Source organism: Pinus tabuliformis, chromosome 6 (genome assembly GCF_031772625.1).
Source record: "Pinus tabuliformis cultivar Carrire ecotype Pingquan chromosome 6, CPIR1, whole genome shotgun sequence".
NCBI lineage: Eukaryota > Viridiplantae > Streptophyta > Pinopsida > Pinales > Pinaceae > Pinus > Pinus tabuliformis.
Genome location: NC_142292.1, coordinates 369,753,178 through 369,774,811, shown reverse-complemented (window position 1 = coordinate 369,774,811; position 21,634 = coordinate 369,753,178). Strand labels below are relative to the sequence as shown.

At 41.6% G+C, this 21,634-nt stretch overlaps 2 pseudogenes; both read left to right on the top strand.

The window, feature by feature from the left end:
* The first annotated feature begins 11,793 nt into the window (after positions 1–11,793).
* On the top strand, positions 11,794–12,795 carry LOC149258835 (protein NRT1/ PTR FAMILY 5.12-like; annotated as a pseudogene).
* LOC149258834 (cathepsin B-like protease 3 pseudogene) lies at positions 12,795–13,555 on the top strand (annotated as a pseudogene).
* Positions 13,556–21,634: the final 8,079 nt, after the last annotated feature.

Below are 21,634 nucleotides of genomic sequence, written 5' to 3'. Positions count from 1 at the left end.
TTGCACTTTGCAAATGCACATTGAATTAAATGTGTTAATTCATGACTATGAAGGTTGTGAATTGTAATTTTCTCCTTCTCGAAGAGCCTCTCTAACGTCATTTTGAAGGTATTACAATTTTCTGGGGTCAAAAGAATTTTGCCCTGTGGGAGATTTTGTTGGACATGCTGAATTTTTTATTCTAATTATTTCTTTCCAATCCAAGGGAAACATAAATAAATTGGCTTGTGATCTGATTTCAAGTCCCACAACTAATCTCCAATCGAAACTTCCTCCATTTTCTCATACAAACCATGAGAGCAAATTACATAATCTACCACACTTGCTTCATTATGAGTATTGCAAGTGAAATTACCGGACTTTGCCCATCTAGTCAAGCCATTACAAATGACTAAATCAAAGGCCTCACATAGAGTAAGCAATTGTTCACCAAAGAGATTGCAGCCCTTGTCCTCTGAAATTCTTTCCCGCTGATGATTAATTTCTTCTGTAAGCCAAATAGGGTCACAATCATCTTTACAACAAAGAATGCTAGCTTGCTCACTTGTAATCCTAGCATTGAAATCACCCACTATAAGGACTTCACCTAGTTGTGAATATGTTGCAATCTCCGCTTTTAAGGCTGCAAATGGATCTTTGTGGTCAAGCCCTCTACCTTTATAGATTTTTGGAACCTGCAGCGCAAAATAGCATTCTGCAATTCTGATGTGGTTTCCATTTTCTGATATTTTAAACTAAATGAATTGCTTATTTGAGTCTTATTTTTCTAACTGAATGAGACAACCTTCTTTATCCCTTACTAAACCCATGATATCTTCATTCCCTTTGTCATTCCCTGATGCCTTGTTCCACACTGCCATCTTCTAGTATCCTTCAAACAAAAGTGTCTTGCACCCTTCATGCTCATGTGTTTCTATGAGGCAAATTATGTCTCTATCGTCCGCAATAGGCCCTAACCCAAGTCCTCGTCTCCATAGGTAACCTTTGCAGTTCCAACAAAATAATCTTAAGGAAACTTGCGTATGACTTGATTACTATTTATTTTGATATGAAAGACTCACATTTGAGTCTTTGTCCCTGCTTTCCCACACTGACCTTGCTTTATGATTTCTGTTGAAGAGTTTGTTGTCTCTTCTTTATTACCATATTGCTGCTTTGTTTTGGAAGGAGATACAAATTGCGTTATCATGGCTTTGCCTTTATAAATCCATGCTCTCTTACCTTCATCTCTTGTTGCCCTAACCTTTAAAATTTCCTCCCTTCTTTCCTCCTGTTGTTTTACAATTAAATCTTCTTCTAGGAAAAAACGAAAACCCCTCAAGAGATGTTTATTGCTTAGAATGATATATTTATCATGCAAGCTAGGCATAATAACTTTTATGGGCCTGGCTCTCTCTCCGTTAAACTTACCCACCCTCCATGCTTGGCATATTTTTCCTTGCCATAGCAACTTGTCTTTCAAGAAGTCTCTTGCAAGGTTAATAGTACATTCATTTTTCTCATAGTCTTTCACCCCTTTAATAATTATGTTTGTTGCCTTATTTTGGCTTTCCTTGCCTTCACTATCTTGCATGTTGTCAACCTAAATATTTGTTTTTCCTTCCTTATTAGCAGAATTGCTAATAACTTGAGCCCAAGTTTTGGAAACTTTGGTGGAATCTCCTTTCGTTTCTTCTCTTGCGTTCTCTTCATGGTTGTTTTGTTTTCCCTTTATCCTAGGATGATTTCACATTCACCACCTCTGTACTTTCCACTACAGATTTCTTTATGTTTTTCACATCCGCCTTCATGCATTGCCATTCTGTCTTCCCTATCAAGAGAGCTTCCTATAGCAATGCCACTTGTTCTTTTAAAACTTTATTACTTTCTGCTAAAGCCTTGTTCTCAACTGTTATTATATGAATTTTATGATCTCTTTCCTGCCCTTTAGCTTCTAAAACCTCCAACCTTTGTTTTGCATTTAACAATTCTTTCACATAAAGATCAGATGACCAAATGATAAGTGTGGATGTGGGACTATATAAGGCAAAATAATCAATGACTTTTCCTCTGGACTTTTTGTTGCCACGTGCTTGTAGAGGAGACTTGTTTGAGTGCTTTTTGCAAAGGGCTCAAGTACTTTTCTTTTTAGACCGTTTATTCCTTGTTTGCTCCCATTTTAGACGGGATATTCTTAATTTTAAAATGCCCCAATATTGTTGTCATTGACCCAAACCCACTTCCCAGCTTTGGCGGATGAGGCAATTTTCACTTGTCCTAAATCATTTGTCTCCACATGTTCTGAAATTTCGTGTTCCTTTGTCATGTTTGAATGCATTTGTCTTCCAACCTGTTTTGAGAAATATGTAGGTCTATAAAATGCCAAGATTACTTCGCACTGCTCCCTGTTGTTTAGGTTATCCCTGCTCGATACTTATGCTGCATAAAAGCTCCCTGCTTTCACACTGCTCATTGTTCACTGCTCGTTGCTCTCAATGCTCATTGTTCACTTCTCGCTGTTAATTAAAAATGATTTATAGGTCAAAATCCATTCCAATCCATTCCATGATCATTGCGAGAGCATTAATTGCTAGTCAGCGAGAAATTCCTTTTATTTTAAGATCCACCCGGTATGGTCGAGGGTTCGAAGCTGCCACTGCGGATTCTTCGTCCAACCAACAAAAAATTCTACAATAGTCGGACCAGACCGCTTCTTCACTTCATGCGACTTGCTTCGCTCCAAACCTAGAGACCCCGTTGATGTTGGCGCTTAATTTGGCAGCTCGCTAGATCTGGGATTGAACCTCAAAGCCTCGAAATGGCACCGTGTTCCCGCACCCGTGCCAACAAGTTGCAATTCTGTGTCTATATGCGGGTCATGCCAAAATAAATGAACAACGGAAATGCCACAGATATTCACGCAATTGCCTGCCGCCTACGCTTCTTTGAAATGCAGTGTAACGACAAAATACAGGTAGAACAATGAATGGTGTTTTTCTGATAAAGTTGTTTATGTTAGGGTTGGACTAAGGCTCCTTCCTTAAACCTTCAAAATCTATGAATACATGACAATGCCGCGGAGATCCATGCTACTAAAAAAATAACAAACGCTGGTCAATTTGTCGAATATTTGGGATGTTCGTCATCGGACTTTCACGGCAAGTGAATATAGGGATCAGGGCTTCACACCGACACTAATTCTTTTCTAATTTTAGAAAAAATGGATTCCTTCTCGTCTACGCACATTGCAACTTCGCCGCCATATAAAATTGCAGAGTTTTCACGGGAATCACCGGGAAACGTGAAAACATGCACAATTTCGCCGTCGTAAAATTGCAAAGCTTTGATGAGCTCACCGTAAAATCAGAACAGAAGTCAAGAAGATATTACTGTGTTCAGAAGATATCGTGACTAGCCAACATCCGATTCGGCCCTTGTACTAAAGTATTATCATTGTGGAATCGTTTTTGTATACAGATGTGAAATCCTTGCACTAGCATCTCTGAAAACAATTGTCCGGCTCGCTGTATTATAATTTTTAATTTTTTTATTAGATTAAAATAAAATAAAATTATAATATAAATAAATGGTTTTTTTAGTATTTTTAACTCATGGTTCTTACCATGGTATTCTTAGCTAATGTAACATATTTTTCCCATGTCATTCTCCTTTAATATAGCATATTTAAAGTTTAGTAATTAACTAGCCTAGATCCATCTTAACTCCAAGTCTATCAAGCTCTCAGACGGATCAAATCTATTTTCATTTTGATCCTTCTAAGCACTGACTTAAGATGGATCTAGGCTAGTATAAATAGTAATTTAAGATCATTTTAACATATAAATTAAAATAATAATTTATATTTATAACTATTGTATTTCATAATATCATATTTGAATTTAATTAATAAAAAGAAAAATTCCCACCACATATGTATAATTATATGTATTAATAAAGTTTTAATAAAATTAAAATTAAGAATATTTATATTTATATACATATGTGAAAGCTATACAAATATAAATAATGGTATATACAACTTGAGTGGGCCTACACAGCTTGAGTGGGCTTAATGGTTAAGAGCATGTGTTTCCTCCTAAGAGGTCACAAGTTCAAAACCAAAGGGGGTAGAGTATGTATGCCTTCGTAAACTTAGCAATCAAATCATTGTGCGGAGGTGGGTCCCTTGTCCCACAAACAAGGGGGTCTCATACACCAATTTGGTGTCTGGGTCGTGACCTGTTGTAGCGGCTACAACTACCCTTCAAAATTTTGCCTTAACCTCGTTTTGGAGCCTCCCTTCCAACTTTCACAATAGCTTGCCTTGCTTCGTCATGTTCACAAGATTTAGTGTCTTTCTTGCACAAAGGCAACCTATCGGTCACAACTTGATCCATTCCCCTCACAGGCCGCTCACTCGGACTTGGTCCAGCTGCAGGCTGAGAAGCTTCCCCTAGAAAATTGCACATTTTTGGAGGGCAACCAACCTTCCCTCAAGGAATTATGCAATCCTCTCTCACAGTCTGCTGGGCTCCAGGATTGCTCAATCTTGCCAGCCAACCCACCCAGCAGGATTTGCGCAAATTTTCCCAGCAGCAGCCTATTTAGCCCAGGATTTGCGCAAATCTGGGCAGCAGTCAGCTGCTCTGCCTAGAAATTGCGCAAATCTCCTGGGCAGCCAGCGTAGCTCCTAGCCAAAAATGCACATTTTTCTCCAGCAGTCGAGCAGGCTCTTGCATGTGCAGCTGAGTTGACCAGTTCCCTCCGGGACTAAGCAAAACAAACTTGCATGCATGGGTTGCTTCTCCCAAGGCAACGTGCAAAGGCAACCCTTGTTTCAGGGATCTATGTTTAGTAGTTGGAGGTTACGTGCAAGGAGCAATTCTGAAACCTCCCACCAAGTGTCGCTTCCCTAGATTCGTGGCATTCGTGTCACAACCTCGATGTTATCAAAACTCATCAATTGGACGCTACAAAGCTCATTCCTCACATCAACCTTGTAGCTCTGGCATCCCACATCACATCTAGAAGCAGTTGACACATTCAGCTCAGTTGTTTTGGGGTAAGCCCGATTCTCATGCCTTATGTTGCATTTTTGTCGCTTTTTGTGTTTTCGCTTGTGGGAGTATTGTTTGCTTGATTTATTTGAACGCTTCCTATCGTTTACATGTATACTAGCTTTTCCTAGCTCTATTTCAGATTTTGTTGCTATCTCATTGATATTGCATGCATGAAATTTTTTTGCACTGACATTCGCTCAACCGGCAAACTACCTCACCCACAAGCATGTTGATATGTTTGCTAAATATTTCATTCATGTTTTGCATGCATTGTTAATCACTTTTTCTATCACTTAGTGTCGCCATGCATTCACTAACTTACTTGCTTTCAGTTGCCCATCAGTGAGTCAGGCCAACCTTGGCTCGGGCTCTGCCTTCACCAAGGCTGCATTGCACAATCTGGGAAAGGAAGGCTCACCTTCCTCTCCAGATTTACGCATTCCTTTCCAGCACTGTTTCGCGCATTTCTGGAGGATAGGCCCAAGAAATTACGCAAATCTTTCCTTAGGACAGCAGTCCTTCCCAGCTGGAATTGCACATTACGCAATCCCAGCAGTTAGCAACCAGACTGGATTGTGCATTGCGCAGTTCCAGGAGTCAGTCAGTCTCCTAGCAGCCCAAACTGTGCCTTGTGCAGTCTTGACACTCGGTCTCCCGACCTCCCGGCTAAAATTGCGCAACCTTCATGATCATGCATCGAGGTATGTTGCAATGAGTTCTCATGTTCATTTTGGTTTTTGACTGACAGATTACTTGCCGAGAGTGTTTCCATGCCTTTAGGTATCCCAGGTGTTCATCTGCCTCTCAGCAGTACAGGTACAATGGTTTTCAGGAGAGCAGAGACGAAGACATCATTCAAAGCACACTTGGGAATGCAGTCGATCAAGTGTCCATCGACTTATCTACCTACGAAGACATCAAGTTGTTTGTAGACAAGGACATCAAGCAGCAACATCATAGCGAGCAACATCATGACCAGTAGCTGAAGGTAGCATACCAAATGCGGCGAATGCAAGAGGAAGGTTGTTGACAACACAGAGGTGGAACAAAGCTACAAGATCAAGAAGATCCATTGATAATGAAAGTGACTTTGGAGACTCAGGCTATGAAGTGACGGCATGACATGAAGATCACGCGAAGGCATAATATGGAACAAAGAATGAGTTACATGTGTTGAAGCAGCAACTCAGGAAGAACATGAAGCTGCACAGATAGACGAATGAGTTGCAACAGGAATAGGAACAATAGTGGATGCAACATGCACTCACGGATGAAACTGCACCTGTACAAGTTAAAGATCCATCCCAGTAGTTGACACGAAGCAGACATGGTGAGCAGTGTTGTTGATCGCATGCAAGGGATTCAGCAACATGCATGTCGTTGAGCGCACACATGCAACCCAACCCATTCAACACACTCACCAAGGCGAAGGCAAGAAGCAAGTCCAACTGGGGCTAAACATGTACTTCGATAAGTTGATGCGCATGACCATCAACACACACTTGAAGATCAGCACGGACACTATGCATCAGTGTGTTTCCAGTTCAGCCGCACCCAAGAATACCATGCACATGTTAGCAGACGAGTTGGATGAAGGGGCTAAACTAATGCACCGGTTGCAACGGAGGCAAGAGTTCGTTTCAGCAAGATGTCACCATGAGGTGCATGCACACCATCACGGACAACCAAGCTTGGCATCAACTCACCACCTTTACCATCACAAGCATGTCAAAGAGTTGGTATCATCACAGCAGACCGAGTGTCAGTGATGTCTTGCAAGGCTTTCTCAAGCCATGTTGTCTCACATGAGTACATGTGCATTGTAATGTTGAGTCATGTCAAGTGTAAGCCAAGTGTCAATAGTTGGATGTAACAGTTATAGAGTAGGTGAAGAGTCATGAGGGTAGTTAAATTGTCACAAAATGGAATGTCAAGGGTCACCCCATCCTTTGCTATAAATAGTCCCTCATAACTCATTGTAGAGGCTTTTGGTCAGCCAAGCTTCTACTAAGACTCTCTTGAAGAAGGCTTGAACAATATTGTAACATGCCTTGGCTTCTCCACTGCACGAAGCTAGTACATCTCTTTGGAGGAGCAGGCGGATGTGGCTGTAACATTCCACTGTTGGGGCTAGCAGGTTTACATGGATGTATTGTATGATTGTGACTTACACTTCTTTATATAATAAGAGCCAGCACATTTTCATGCATATGTTGTTATTGTAGTTGGACTGCTCCGGTTGCTTTAATGATATATGTTGTTTAACTTACGTACTTGTGTATGAACTGATTCACATGCAATTATATGAATCTTGTTGTTAATGTGTTGCATATGTTGTTAATGTTGTCATCGTCCATGTCGACTGCTCTGCCGGACATCAGACATACCTTTCACTTGAACCTTGCTATAACAACCGTCGCACTCGTCTCAGACTGATCCATGAGTGTTGTACATGTTATCTTACCTTGTATGATGTGACTGCCGCATCCGAGTGGACTGCTCCACCAGAAGTTGTGCATGTCCTTTGTGTTGTGTGTTCCTAGCCGAGTTGGGACTGATCCCTTTCAACTTGGAACTCACCTTCACCTCCTTCCCCCTTCGAAGTGTTAAAACCTCTCATACACCTTCCTTGACTCACTGCATCAGTCACACCCTTGCTACTGACAAAGTTATCTTACTTGCCTCTGTGCGACATCATGGTCAAGGCATTACCTTACGATCCACTGTTGGGACTGCTACATCAAACAATCTAAGGTCTGGTTAGGACTTCTTATTGGGGAGATCCCCTTGATATGTTGGCGGGTCCAACACCATCAACATTTATGGTGCTAGAAGGAGGGCCTAATGACAAGCAATGTCCTCTCATCCAGTTTTGAACCTTTGCATATCTTTCGAGTCTTGCACTCTTCTTCCCCCAAGTTGTTTTTCGAATTGTGAAGATGTCTCCATCTCAAGGAAGCTTTTCGATCTCTTGTCCACTAACACGTATGATGGTGAAGGTGAAGTGGCCTGGCCTGAGAACTTATAAAACTGTCTTTCCACGATTTATGAGGAAGATGAGTTTTTAGACAAACAGGTTGGTTTGCTACTTGCATACACCCTTCGCGAATCTCCATTTTATTGGGTGCTCAACCTACCGGCTAACACCATGCACTCATTTGAGCACTTCTGTGATCTCATTGAAGACATGTTTTATCATTTTGATCCAGACCATCTTGACTGGAAACTGTTACAGCAACGGAGGGCTCCGCATGAATCCGTTATTGATTTTTGGCAGCGCTTCCATGACTTGTAGTTTCAAGCTCCGAGGAGCCAGATGAAGTTTGCTTATCTTTGGGACCGGTTCGAGTATTGCCTTAAGAAATCTACCTGTCCCAAGAGGAAGCTTGATATCAAGCCTCACTCAACATTCTTCATTGATGGAACTGCGCAATCTCATGTGGGAGCGGGCACTGTCTCAATTGATTGTCTGCCTCCCTCTCATTCAGCAGCTCCACCACTGCCTAGTGATGTTGAGGATCATGCTCACACACCTGTTCATCCTTCACACTCTCCCAACATCACTCCACTCGATTTTCGCGTAGATTTGGTTGTGAGTCCTTCGAGTTCTCATATGCATACTTTTCTACGACCTCCATCTTTGCACCTGGGTGTTCCTCAGGATGATGTTGTCTTATGCTCATCCATTCCGGACTCTTCACTTGTTGTGAAGGAGGAACAACCCACTGATGGAGTTGGTGTTGCACAACCAACATGCACTGTCATTCATGAAGAGTATGAGTGGGAGCTTGAGCATCAGCACTCGGTGAAGGATGACTCCCTTCCATCCGAGCCCCCTCCATTCTTTCCTAACATCATTGGTGAACCTGTCGTCCATGATTTCGCATGTGTGTCTTCATCCACGGGTGCACCCATTGTTGATCTTTCGCAGGACACACCATATGTTAGCCCAACATCCAACAAAGGAGAGGACCAATCATTCATTGGAAATCCACTTAATCTTTCATCTGCTTTTTCCAGAAATGCAGAGGATGAATATCCTTCCTCCTCATCTTCCCCTCTATGTGATCCATCAAACCATGAGGATGCCGACCAACATCCTAAATTTTTTGATCTTGGTTGTCGTGATCTCTTCTCCTCATCATCCAATCACAATGTTGATTCACTCATTGATAATCTGTCTAAGCCACTGGTCTATGAATATCCATCTATCAATGAAGTCGAAACCCCACAGACCGTCGAGGCACTTCAGCTCGAGCTGATGGTTATGTCAAGACCTCGCTGCCCTGAGGTTGGTTTCGCTTCCGATTAGGAGATTTTTCAAACACTTTAGGCTCCTCATCACTCATCTATATGCACTCAATATCAATCTAACACTCAGATTTTACTTCCTCCACTCGAACTACATGATCCCATTGTTCATGCATTGGAGGAGTCTTACATTGCAAGCACTTGTGCGCGATGCAAGTTATCTTTGTTTCTTTCGTTTGCTTGCATGTCACAGTCAAGAGTGTGCTTATGCTTCAAAGTTGCATGTAGTGTCACATAGCACCATGATAAGTCCGCGGACTTCTCGTCATGCACATGCACTCACTTATGTCTCGTGGGCACTTTGAATCACGAAGTGTGGTTGTCTTCATTGTTATATCTTTCTTGCTTGCTGGTTCACACAACTGGGTTGCTCGCGGACCAAGCCTTCACCAACATGGGTCTACCAATGCGCCGATGGCTGCATTGGAAGTATCACTTCACGTGATCAAGCCCATGTACCATTAGTGTAGGAGTAGTAGTAGTGTTTGCTTTCAGTTGTTTGCTTGCATGCTTGTTTGCTTACGTGCTTTGTTTGCTTGCTTGTTTTTTACTTGCTTCACTTTCATTTTTTGCTTCTGCTCTTGCTTTTCTTTATTGATTATTATTTCATTTTCTTGTTTCATTCATAGGTTAGTTTTGCATGAAGCCATGTATGACTCTTGAAGCGAGCTAGGTGAAGTACAAGAGGGCTTGTACATCTATCACTACTTGGTTATCTATCATCTTGCCTCTGTATGATGAGCTTGTTACTTTTAGTCCATGATACATCGAAGGAAAATACATACTATTCGAAGTGAACCTTGGTGTAAACACAATGCTTGTGTGCTAACTAGCATCACCTTCTCTAGTCGATTGTTTTTGGGTTAACCCTTGTCAGCTCAGTCAAGTAGAGTAAGGTAAGGGGGGAAACCTTAATAGGCACGTCAGAGATACAATAAACTACTTCTCTGTTGGAACAACCTCTTCTGCTCTCAATAAGTCGAGATCCCTCTTCCACCTTTGAAATGAATAAGTGTTATGCACAATGAAAAGTGAAAAATGAATAAGGCGAAAGAAGAGAAAGGCTTCCTGTGCAGGGAGGTGATGCAAGCAACTCCGTCGGGGTACTGACCAGGCTCGCTGGCAGCGGAGCCATGCTTGTGTTCCTATGTGACTCCACCAGGGTCCTGTCCAGGCCTGCTAGCAGTGGAGCAACACCATAGATGAAAATAAGACTCTGACGACTATAATGCTTGTGCACCTATATACCCCTCAACCCTAATCAAAAAACCTGTGTTGCCTTGGCTTGGAATGTGTCTCAATCGATCAAGGGTTTGGTAGATGCTACATCTTATAATCAAGTTAGTGTGAAACCAAGATGAGCTGAAAACAGAACAATACTTCCAGAGGAGTTAGACTTGCTTTTCACGAACAAGGTCCATTCAGAGAGCTGGAGTTCTACCAGTGTGTCGCCAAGTGTTTTAGTGGCTACATTCACCCTCCAAAATTTTGCCTTAGCCTCGTTTTGGAGCCTCCCTTCCAACCTTCATAGCACCTTTCCTTGCTTCGTCAAGTTCACAAGCTTTAATGTCTTTCTTGCACAAAGACAGCCTGTCGGTCACATCTTGATCCATTCCCCTCACAGGCCGCTCACCTGGACTTGGTCCAGCTGCAGGCTGAGAAGCTTCCCCTTGAAAATTGCGCATTTCTGGAGGGCAACCAGCCTTCCCTCTAGGAATTGCGCAATCCTCTCTGACAGCCTGCTGGGCTCCAGGATTGCGCAATCCTGCCAGCCAACCCTCCCAGCAGGATTTGTGCAAATTTTCCCAGTAGCAGGTTGTTCAGCCTAGGATTTGCGCAAATCTAGGCAGCAGTCAGCTGCTCTGCCCAGAAATTGTGCAAATCTCCTGGGCAGCCAGCCCAACTCCCAACCAGAAATGCGCATTTTTCTCCAGCAGTTGAGCAGTCTCTTGCATGTGCAGCTGAGTTGACCGGTTCCCTCCGGGACTGAGCAAAACAGACTTGCATGCATGGGCTGCTTCTCCCAAGGCAACATGCAAAGGCATCCCTTGTTTCAGGGATCTATGTTTAGCAGTTGGAGGTTACATGCAAGGAGAAATTTCAAAACCTCCCACCAAGTGTTGCTTCCCCTAGATTCGTGGCATGCACGTCACAACCTCGATGTTATCAAAACTCATCAACTAGATGTTGTAGAGTTTGTTAGACTCCGTCTCTTGTCAGAGATTGATTCTTCTTCAAAACCCTGTTTTGAAGAAGAAATCATTAATGTATTGTTTAAATTTATGTAATTGATCTGTCATGGTAGGTTCAAAAGGGAAGTGTTTATTGATGGCGAAGCTGAATCCAGAAAACATGAAGAGGCGGGGTCATTGATGGAGCCAATATCTCCAAAAGAGGATATTAAATTTGCCTGGCAACGAAATGAGGGATAAAAACCCAATTAATGTGGCCAAAAACAGAAGAAGAGCGAAGGAGGCAACGGAACTGTGGTTTTGTTGCTTTTATGAATAGAGCAGATGGTGAAACAGCGAAAGATGAAATGCAAGGGGTCATTGTTTAGCAGATTATCATGCAGGTTCAGTCAAGGCAATGGGTGCTTTCACCTCTCTGATCTTGGTTTTGATGGCCAAAGTCACTGGACTCTTTGATGTATCAGATACAAAAGTGACTTTTCTACTTGTTTATTCTTTCACATTATCTCTGATTACTATGGCATTTGCATCAAGCACAATGGATACAACTTTGAGATTCCTGCAGCATCTTTACAAAGCTTCATTAGTCTCTCTATTCTTGTGCCTGTGCCTGTGTATGATCGCATCTTTGTTCCAGTGGCCAGAAAATAACCAAAAATGAGCGTGGTATAATACTGCTTCAGAGGATAGGTATTGGTATATTTACTTCTATTCTTTCTATGACTGTTGCTGCCTTGACAGAAATGAAAAGGCTCCAAGTGGCAAAGGATAATGGATTGGAAGATATGCCCCATGCCGCGATTCCATTGAGAATTTTTTGGTTGCTTCCACAATACATACTATTTGGTATATCAGATGTTTTTACAATGATAGGACTGCAAGAGTACTTTTATGATCAGATGCCTGACACAATGAGAAACTTAGGTATCGCTCTCTATTTGAGTGTTTTCGGCATAGGTAGTTTCTTGAGCAGCTTTTATATTTCTATTCTTGAGGAACTAAGTAGCAGAGGGAAGAAGCAGAGCTGGTTTGCTGACAACCTGAACAGAGCTCATTTGGACTACTTTTATTGGTCTCTGGCTGCACTGAGTGCACTGTTCCTATGCATCTATGTTGCATTTGCTAGCTGCTTCATATATAAGAAAGTAGAAATCGATATTTGCCATGATGATGAAGAAACAACCTAATAGGCAAAGATATTGATTCCTCGATAATTCAATTATGAATTCTTCAGTCCTATTTATAAAGTGACATGCATATTTCAAATGCTGGTTGGAAGGCTGCCATGGGTACTCGATTTTCCAATTACACGGTAGGAGAATTTGCACATCTCCTTGGTGTACTTCCCACTCCTCAGAAGCTGTTAGAAACTGTTCCTATTCGATTTTATCCCAAGGGTCTAAAGCTACCAAGTAAATTTGATGCACGCAAAGCTTGGCCGCATTGTACTTCTACTAGGACCATATTAGATCAGGGGCACTGTGGTTCATGTTGGGCATTTGCAGCCGTAGAAGCACTGTCAGACCGATTTTGCGTTCACTTTCAAGTGAATGCCACTCTTTCAGAAAACGATTTAGTGGCACGCTGTGGATTTAGATGTGGATCAGGGTGTAATGGTGGTTTTCCATTATCTGCATGGCGCTATTTCAGTCTAAGGGGTGTTGTAACTGATGAGTGTTATCCCTACTTTGACAACGATGATTAGGTTGTGAGCCTTCATACCCAACACCTCGGTGTGTCAAGCACTGCAAGGATAATCAAAATTGGTCACACTCCAAGCACTACAGTTCAAATGCATACAGAATCAAATCAGATCCATACAATATAATGGCTGAGGTTTTCACTAATGGTCCGATAGAGGTCTCATTTTCTGTTTATGAGGACTTTGCCCATTATGAAACTGATGTCCAGGGTCGTTATTTAGGAAGACATGCTGTCAAGCTGATTGGGTGGACGCAGCAAGCAACCTTACCCTGCTATGTATTCAAGCATATTTGGGGGTATTACCACTGATCCAACAATGATGGTAATTCCTATTGATGACCACATGGTTCACCGAGGGCATGGTGTGTTTGACACTGCTATGATAATTGATGGTTATCTCTATGAATTGGACCCACACCTGGACCGGTTTCTGAGATCTGCGTCCGTGGCAAAGATTATTCCTCCTTTTGACCGCTTATCTTTAAGGAGCATTCTCTTGCAGACTGTAGCTGCTTCACATTGCAGGAAAGGATCTTTGCGATATTGGTTAAGTGCAGGTCCAGGAGATTTCTTACTTTCCCCTGCTGGATGTTCGAGTTTTGCGTTCTATGCCATTGTTATTGATACAGAGACAATCAAACAGGATACAGAGACAATCGAACAGATTGAGCGTGATGTAAAACGTACACAGCCAGATACGCATTTTTCTCTGGAGATTGTACATTTGCAATTGAAAATCAGGAAGCATTGAAGCGCAATCTTATTAATTTTCGCAAAGCTGAACCCGGGGATTAGATATGTGCAAGGAATGAATTAAGTCGTAGCACCATTATTTTATGTGTTCAAAACAGAACCAGATGAAGGCTGATGATGCAGAATAGGTAATGAGCTCACACAATGCTGCTGAGGAATTCTCCATCCCGGTTGATTTATTAATCTCAGGTGAAGTTACGATTTCCCATAAAAATTGCACAGAAGAGGATTGAAAAGGCCTAAGAAAATGCTGAAACATGCTTATGAGGAGTGGATATTTTCAGTTCTCGCTTCGAATGAAACATTTAAAGCAACAGGACTTGAAAAGAAAACAAAGCAAAAGCAACTCAGTTTTGTAAAGAAGCCTTCACTGGCTGATCAGCTGTGGCAATGATCATTTTGCTTGTCTTTGGGATATTCGCCAATTAGAAGCTGGGGCCTTCCTGGGAGAGTTGAAACACCCAGGTGTTGTGAACTCTACTTATTTTTCGGCAACAACTGGCAGTAAAATCATAACTACCCGCCCAGCTAACCGGATACGTGTATAGGATTCTATCTTTGGTGATGTGCGCTGTACAAGCCATGAGATCGTTGATAGCTATGATTTTAATGGTCGCTTGGCTTGCTTTCGTGCCGAATGGGATCCAAAGTCCGAGTGCCTTGCAGTTATTGGTTGTTACATAAATGATAATTTCGAATGGCATCGCTCTGCATCCGATTGATTGGTTGGCATCGCTCTGCATACAAGCAATGGACAGCGAAAGATTCTATCTTTGGTGATCTCCTATTTCAAGACCCCAGTTAGTGATTTAAAGGTAGCTGCAATTATTCCAGGTGTCGGCGATCAGATGATTTTTAGGGAGATGCTGTTTTATTTTAGAATAGATGAACGCTCCTTTCTAATTGTTTGTAATTACAGTTCAAACAGCGCCCTTATTGTTGGGTCGATCTGTTGTTTGTTTTTTTTTTAGAATAGTTTATCTAATGTATAAAAATAATCATTTGCAAAAAAATAAAAAAGTGAGAGGTAGAGGAGGGGAGTTTTTCTGAGCGCTGGGAGCTGCTGGAGAAGCAGAGAGCTTTGTATTGTACAGTTTTCTGCAGAGAATTTAATGGAATTTCACAACTCTGTTTGTTGAGATTCATGTGGTATGTTGATTTAGCATAAGTTTTTCCCTTTGTCTCATATGTAATCAGTTATGTTCCATTTCATTTCATGACCCTTTCAAGCTGAACAAATGAAGTGATTAGGTAGGAATTCATAGTATTATATGCTCCTCCTATAAGTTTGTTCGCATTCGATGTTTTCTACTGTTTAAGGAGGATTCAGAGTTATTGTCTGCCCTCCTTAGCTCCTCACCGGTCTTGCCATCCCATTTGAAACCAGATTTGGTGTTAAATTGCATGCCTACCTTGCCTCATTTGATAACCTGTGTAGTCATTATATTTCTCTGTTTGAAGCTGTGATTTTTCCCGTGCAGCCCAGAAAAGCCCCGTCATTCCATTAAAAAACCCCAAAAATCATTAAATCAACCCCCCTTATCAATTTACTAGCCTAAAATCTTTATTCTTAATTGGTCAGCCTAATCCTATTGAAAGATCTACCGAATCTGACCCGAGAGAGCCTTCTCATACCTCGTAGGGCTAGCTACGAGGTGAAATGGTTTGATGTAGCCTTGAAGGTTTACCTTCCTTAGCCTAGGGTGAAATCTCAAGCGCTAACAGAGTTCATTCATCACATCAACCTTGCAGCTCTGGCATCCCACATTACATCTAGGAGCAGTCGGCACATTCAGCTCAACTATTTTATGGTAAGCCCGCTTCCTATGAGTAATGTTTGCTTGATTTCTTTGAACGCTTGTTGTCGTTTACATGTATATTATCTTGTCCTAGCTCTATTTCAGTTTTCGTTGCTATCTCACTGTTGTCGCATGCATGAAACGATTTTGCACGGACGTTCGCCCAATCGGCAAACTGCCTCACCCACATGCATGTTGATCTGTTTGTTGAATCTTTCATTCATGTTTTGCATGCATTGTTAAGCACTTCTGCTATCACTTAGTGTCTCCATGCATTCACTGACTTACTTGCTTTCAGTTGCCCATCGGTGAGTCGGGCCAACCTTGGCCCGGCTCTATCTTCACCAAGGTTGCATTGCACAATCTGGGAAAGGAAGGCTCATCTTCGTCTCGAGATTTGCGCATTCCTACCTAGCACTAGCCTCTAGGACACTTTCGCGCATTTCTGGAGGACAGTGGCTGCATGGCCCAAGAAATTGTGCAAATTTGTCCCTAGGCCAACAATCCTTCCCAGCTGGAATTGCGCATTGCGCAATCCCAACATTCAGCAGCCAGACTGGACTGTGCATTGCGCAGTTCCAACAGTCATTCAGTATCCCAGTAGCCCAGACTATGCCTTGTGCAGTCTTGACAGTCGGTCTCCCAATCTCCCGGCCGAAATTGGGCAACCTTCATGATCATGCACCCAAGTATGTTGCAAGTGAGTTCTCATGTTCGTTTTGGTTTTCAAATGACATATTGCTTGTCGTGAGTGTTGCCATGTCTTCAGGTATCCTAGGTGTTCATCTGCCTCTCAGTAGTACAGGTACAATGGTTTCCAGGAGAGCAGAGACGAAGACACCATTCAAAGCACACTTGGGAATGCAGTCGATCAAGTGGCCATGGACTTGCCTACCCACGAAGACATCAATTTGTTCTTAGACAAGGACATCAAGCAATAACATCATAGTGAGAAGCATCATGAACAACAGCTGAAGGCAACATACCGAAAGCAGCGAACACAGCGAATGCAAGAGGAATGTTGTTGACAACACAGAGGCAGAACAAAGCTGCAAGATCAAGCAGATCCACTGATAATGAAAGCAACTTTGGAGACTCAGGCTATGAAATGATAGCGCGACATGAAAATCGCCTGAAGGCAGAAGATGGAACAAATAAGGAGTTACATGTACTAAAGCAGCAACTTAGGAAGAACATGAAGCTGCACAGACAGACAAATGAGTTGCAATAGGAACATGAACAACAGTGGGCGCAACATGCACTCACGGATGAAATTGTGCTCGTACAAGTTAAATATCCATCCCAGAAGTTGACATCGAGTAGACATGGTGAGAAGTGTCATTGATTGCATGCAATGGATTCAGCAGCATGCATGTCGTTGAGTGCACGCATGCAACCCAACCCATTGAACACACTCACCAAGGTGAAGACAAGAAGCAAGTCCAACTGGAGCTGAACATGTACTTCGGAAAGTTGATGCGCATGACCACCAGCACACACTTGAAGATCAGCACAGACACTATGCATCAGTGTGTCGCCGGTTCAGCTACATCGAAGAAGACCATGCACATGTTAGCAGAGGAGTTGGATGAAGGGGTCGAACCAATGCATCGGTTGCAACGGAGGCAAGAGTTTGCTTCAACAAGATGTCACCATGAGGTGCATGCACACCATCACGGACGACCAAGATTGGCATCAGCTCACCACCTTCACCATCACAAGCATGTCAAAGATTTGGTCTCATCACAACAGACTGAGTGTCAGTGATGTCTCGCAAGGCTTTCTTGAGCCATGTTGTCTCACATGAGTACATGTGCATTGTAATGTTGAGTCATGTCAAGTGTCAATAGTTGGATGTAACAATTATAGAGTAGGTGAAGAGTCATGAGGGTAGTTGAACTGTCACAAAGGGGAATGTCAAGGGTCACCCCACCCTTTTCTATAAATAGTCCCTCGTAACTCATTGTAGAGGCTTTTGGTCAACCAAGCTTCTACTAAGACTCTCTTGAAGAAGGCTTGGACAGTATTGTAACGCGCCTTCGCTTCTCCACTGCACAAAGCTAGTACATCTCTTTGGAGGAGCAGGTAGATGTGGCTGTAACGTTCCACTATTGGGGCTAGTAGGTTTACATGGATGTATTGTATGATTGTGACTTACACTTTCTTTATATAATAAGAGCCAACACATTTTCATGCATATGTTGTCATTGTAGTTGGACTACTCTGGTTGATTTAATGATATATGTTGTTTAACATACGTACTCGTGTATGAATTAATTCACATGAAATTATATGGATCTTGTTGTTAATGTGTTGCATATGTTGTTAATGTTGTCATCGTCCGTGTCAACTACTCTGACGGACATCAGACATACCTTTCACTTGAACCTTGCTATAACAACCGTCGCACTCGTCTCGGACTGATCTGTGAGTGTTGTGTGTGTTATCTTACCTTGTATGATGTGACTCGTGCATCTGAGTGGACGTCTCTGCTGGAAGATGTGCATGTCCTTTGTGCTGTGTGTTCCTAGCCGAGTTGGGACTAATCCCTTTCAACTTGGAACTCACCTTCACCTCCTTCCCCCTTAGAAGTGTTAGAACCTCTCATACACCTTCCTTGACTCACTGCATCATTCACTCCCTTGCTACTAACAGAGTTATCTTACTTGCCTCTGTGTGACATCGCGGTCAAGGCATTACCTTAAGACCCACTACTGGGACTCCTACACCAAACGGTCTGAGGTTTGATTGGGACTTCTTACCGGGGAGATCCCCTTGACATGTTGGTCGGTCCATCTTTGTCAACATGGCCCTAAAATTGGATAATAATAATAATAATATCATTACAATAGTATAAATTCATCTTAACTTGGGATTTATCAAGCATATATTTCTAGGTGCAAACCGGTGCATGTTGCCACAACCTTTTTTATTAAAACAATTATAACAAACCCCGAATCTAGACTTGGATCAAAATTATGTCAAGTCTCAACCTATGTGGCATATATATATATATATATATATAGAGAGAGAGAGAGAGGGAGAGAGGGGGGGGGGTTTAACCTATGTGACAACCTATAATAATAATATCATTACAAAATAGTATAAATTCATCTTAACTTGGGATTTATCAAGCATATATTTCTAGGTGCAAACGGTGCATGTTGCCACAACCCTTTTTATTAAAACAATTATAACAAACCCCAAATCTAAACTTGGATCAAAATTATGTCAAGTCCCAATCTATGTGGTGTTATATATATATATATATATATAGATAGATAGAGAGAGAGAGAGAGAAGGGGGGTATAACCTGTATGGTAACCTATGTATGTATGTATGTATGCAGAGGGGGGAATTATTTATGGTATGAAAGGACCATGGGAAAGTCCCATTACAAAAGGGTTGTTGGAAGATTGCTTTTTACTACACAACTAATTTCAAAACTCGACTCACCTTAGCACCCACGTTGTAGAGGAGAGGGGTACCACAACCATAGCCTATGACCACCACCTTGAATCTCAGACCCCAACAATTTTTATATGGAGCATACCACTGCCTCCCTTTGAAATTCCTGGGATAAATATTCCGAGATAGAAACTAAACTACGTCAATTTCCAAGAACAGTATTTGTCTCCATTATCTATCAATCTTGGACCCCAACGATTTTAAACCAAGTCACTTGTGCCTCCCCTTTAAATACCCAAGGAAAAACCTCCAGTATTGAAATTTATTCTCGTCATTTGTTGGATCGAGTCGTCTCGGTCTAAGCTAACTAACAGTTTTAAGGAACAACGATTATCATGTTTCTTGTTGGCTTGAAAGTCTTGTTTTGAATTTTACCATGACAATTGTTGGACTCAATTTCTATGTCAGCCTCGTTAACTAACATCCTTGGCCTTTTAGATCTCGTTAGGGTTTAATTTTCCTATAGTGAGAATGGCTCTGATATTTAATAGTCTCACAATCCCAAAATAAAATTAAGCCTTCGTGCTTCAGGTTAAGGAACAGAGGGAAACCAAGATTTGTGACAGGCTTTGTTGATTCAAAACTTAAGGGAACTTCCAATGCACCTCTAATCTAATTCAACTTAATGTATAAAAAGAATAATTCGATAGGGATTGTGAAAAATTAACATACATGATCGAATTCACACAGGCCACACTGCAAATTCTTATTACATACCCAAAAATGTCCCTTCTACCTGCTCCTTTCTTTTCATTAACGCACTACAAAAGAAAAATACATTGCTTAGTTGCTTGAATCCACAAGAACAAGATCAAATGAGCTTATTTTGGATTAACAAATCTAACAAATTCCTAGCTTAAGAAATTACATGGAAATCTTAATTAATAAATCCTAATCTACTTATCAAATTCCAAAATTTAAGGAACCAAATCCCTTAGTAAATGTTTTTTACCTCCTCAAGTTCATTCTAAGTTTGACCAATGATCCTAGATCATACTCCCAAGGAACAAATTCTTTATGATCTCTTGAACATGAGACTTCTACTGTCGAAATCATCATGGATTCCAATGTTATTTTATTTCTTTCCACTTGCCTCACTATCATGTTGTTTCCTTTTTGTTGTCTGCACCCTTCAAGGATCCCTAATTTGACTTTGCTTTTCTGCAACCTTCTTACTCCAACTTCTATCACTAACGATATGCACATTGTTGTAGTTGTTCCTTCTCGTCCAAGTCATTGTTCATACTAATCATGCAACCATTAAATATTCAGTGAATAAACCTGATGTCAATGTTAGAATCATTAGACGGTTGTTATTATTGCAACAATTTGATCTAACCATTGTTGACAAGCTAGGGAAAGAAAATTTGGTTGCATATTTTTTGTCTAGACTAACATTACCTTTAGGAAATGAGGAGATGGTGGATGATCAACTTCTGGATGAACGTCGTTTTTCTATCTTGGTGTTGTCTCATTGGTTTGTTGATATAGCAAATTGATTGGTTGTTGGGAGGTTCCCTCCTATTCTATCCTCCAAGGAGAAGAGAAAAATTATTTGGAAGAGTGCCTCTTTCACCTGGATTGGGGGAAATATCTTCAAATTGGGGCCAGATCAGATCTTGAGGAGATGTGTGAGAGAGGAGGAGGTCTTTGGCATCCTCTCAACATGCCATGATGGACCCTGTAGGGGTCATTTTATTGCTAAGAGGACAACCTTAGCTAATTAATATTGGCCCACTCTACACCACGATGCTAGAAGGTAAACTGCTAGATGTGATGAGTGCCAAATGATTGGAAAGCTTACACCCAAGGATGAGATGCCCCTGCAACCTCAAGTGAATCGAGAGCCATTTGAAAAAAAGGGCATGGATTTCATTGGGTCAATTGATCCCCCATCTGGACAAAAGAGATACATCATTTTGTGCATTGATTACTTGACAAAGTGGGTTGAAGCAAAGGAATTAAAGGAAACAAATGAGCAGAAAGTGGCAAAATTTCTAAGAGAGAACATCTTCTACAAGTATGGATTTCCAAGGGAGTTGTTCAATGATAAAGGAAATAAGTTTACCTCAAATCTAGTCAAAGGCATCATGGAGCAGCACTATATGAAACACAGGAAATCCACCACCTATCACCCTCAAGAAAATGGACAGGTGGAGGTGACAAATATATCCCTGGAGAAAATTATGACTAAAGTTGTCAGCAACAACAAGAAAGATTGGGTAGACTGACTTAGAGAGGCCATTTGGGCCTATAATACCACCTGGAAAATCACCACTTAATTCACCCCATTTGAGCTGGTTTATGGCAAGAAATCCCTACTATCCATTGAGTTTGAATACAAAACCTTGAGGATAGCGGCATAGTT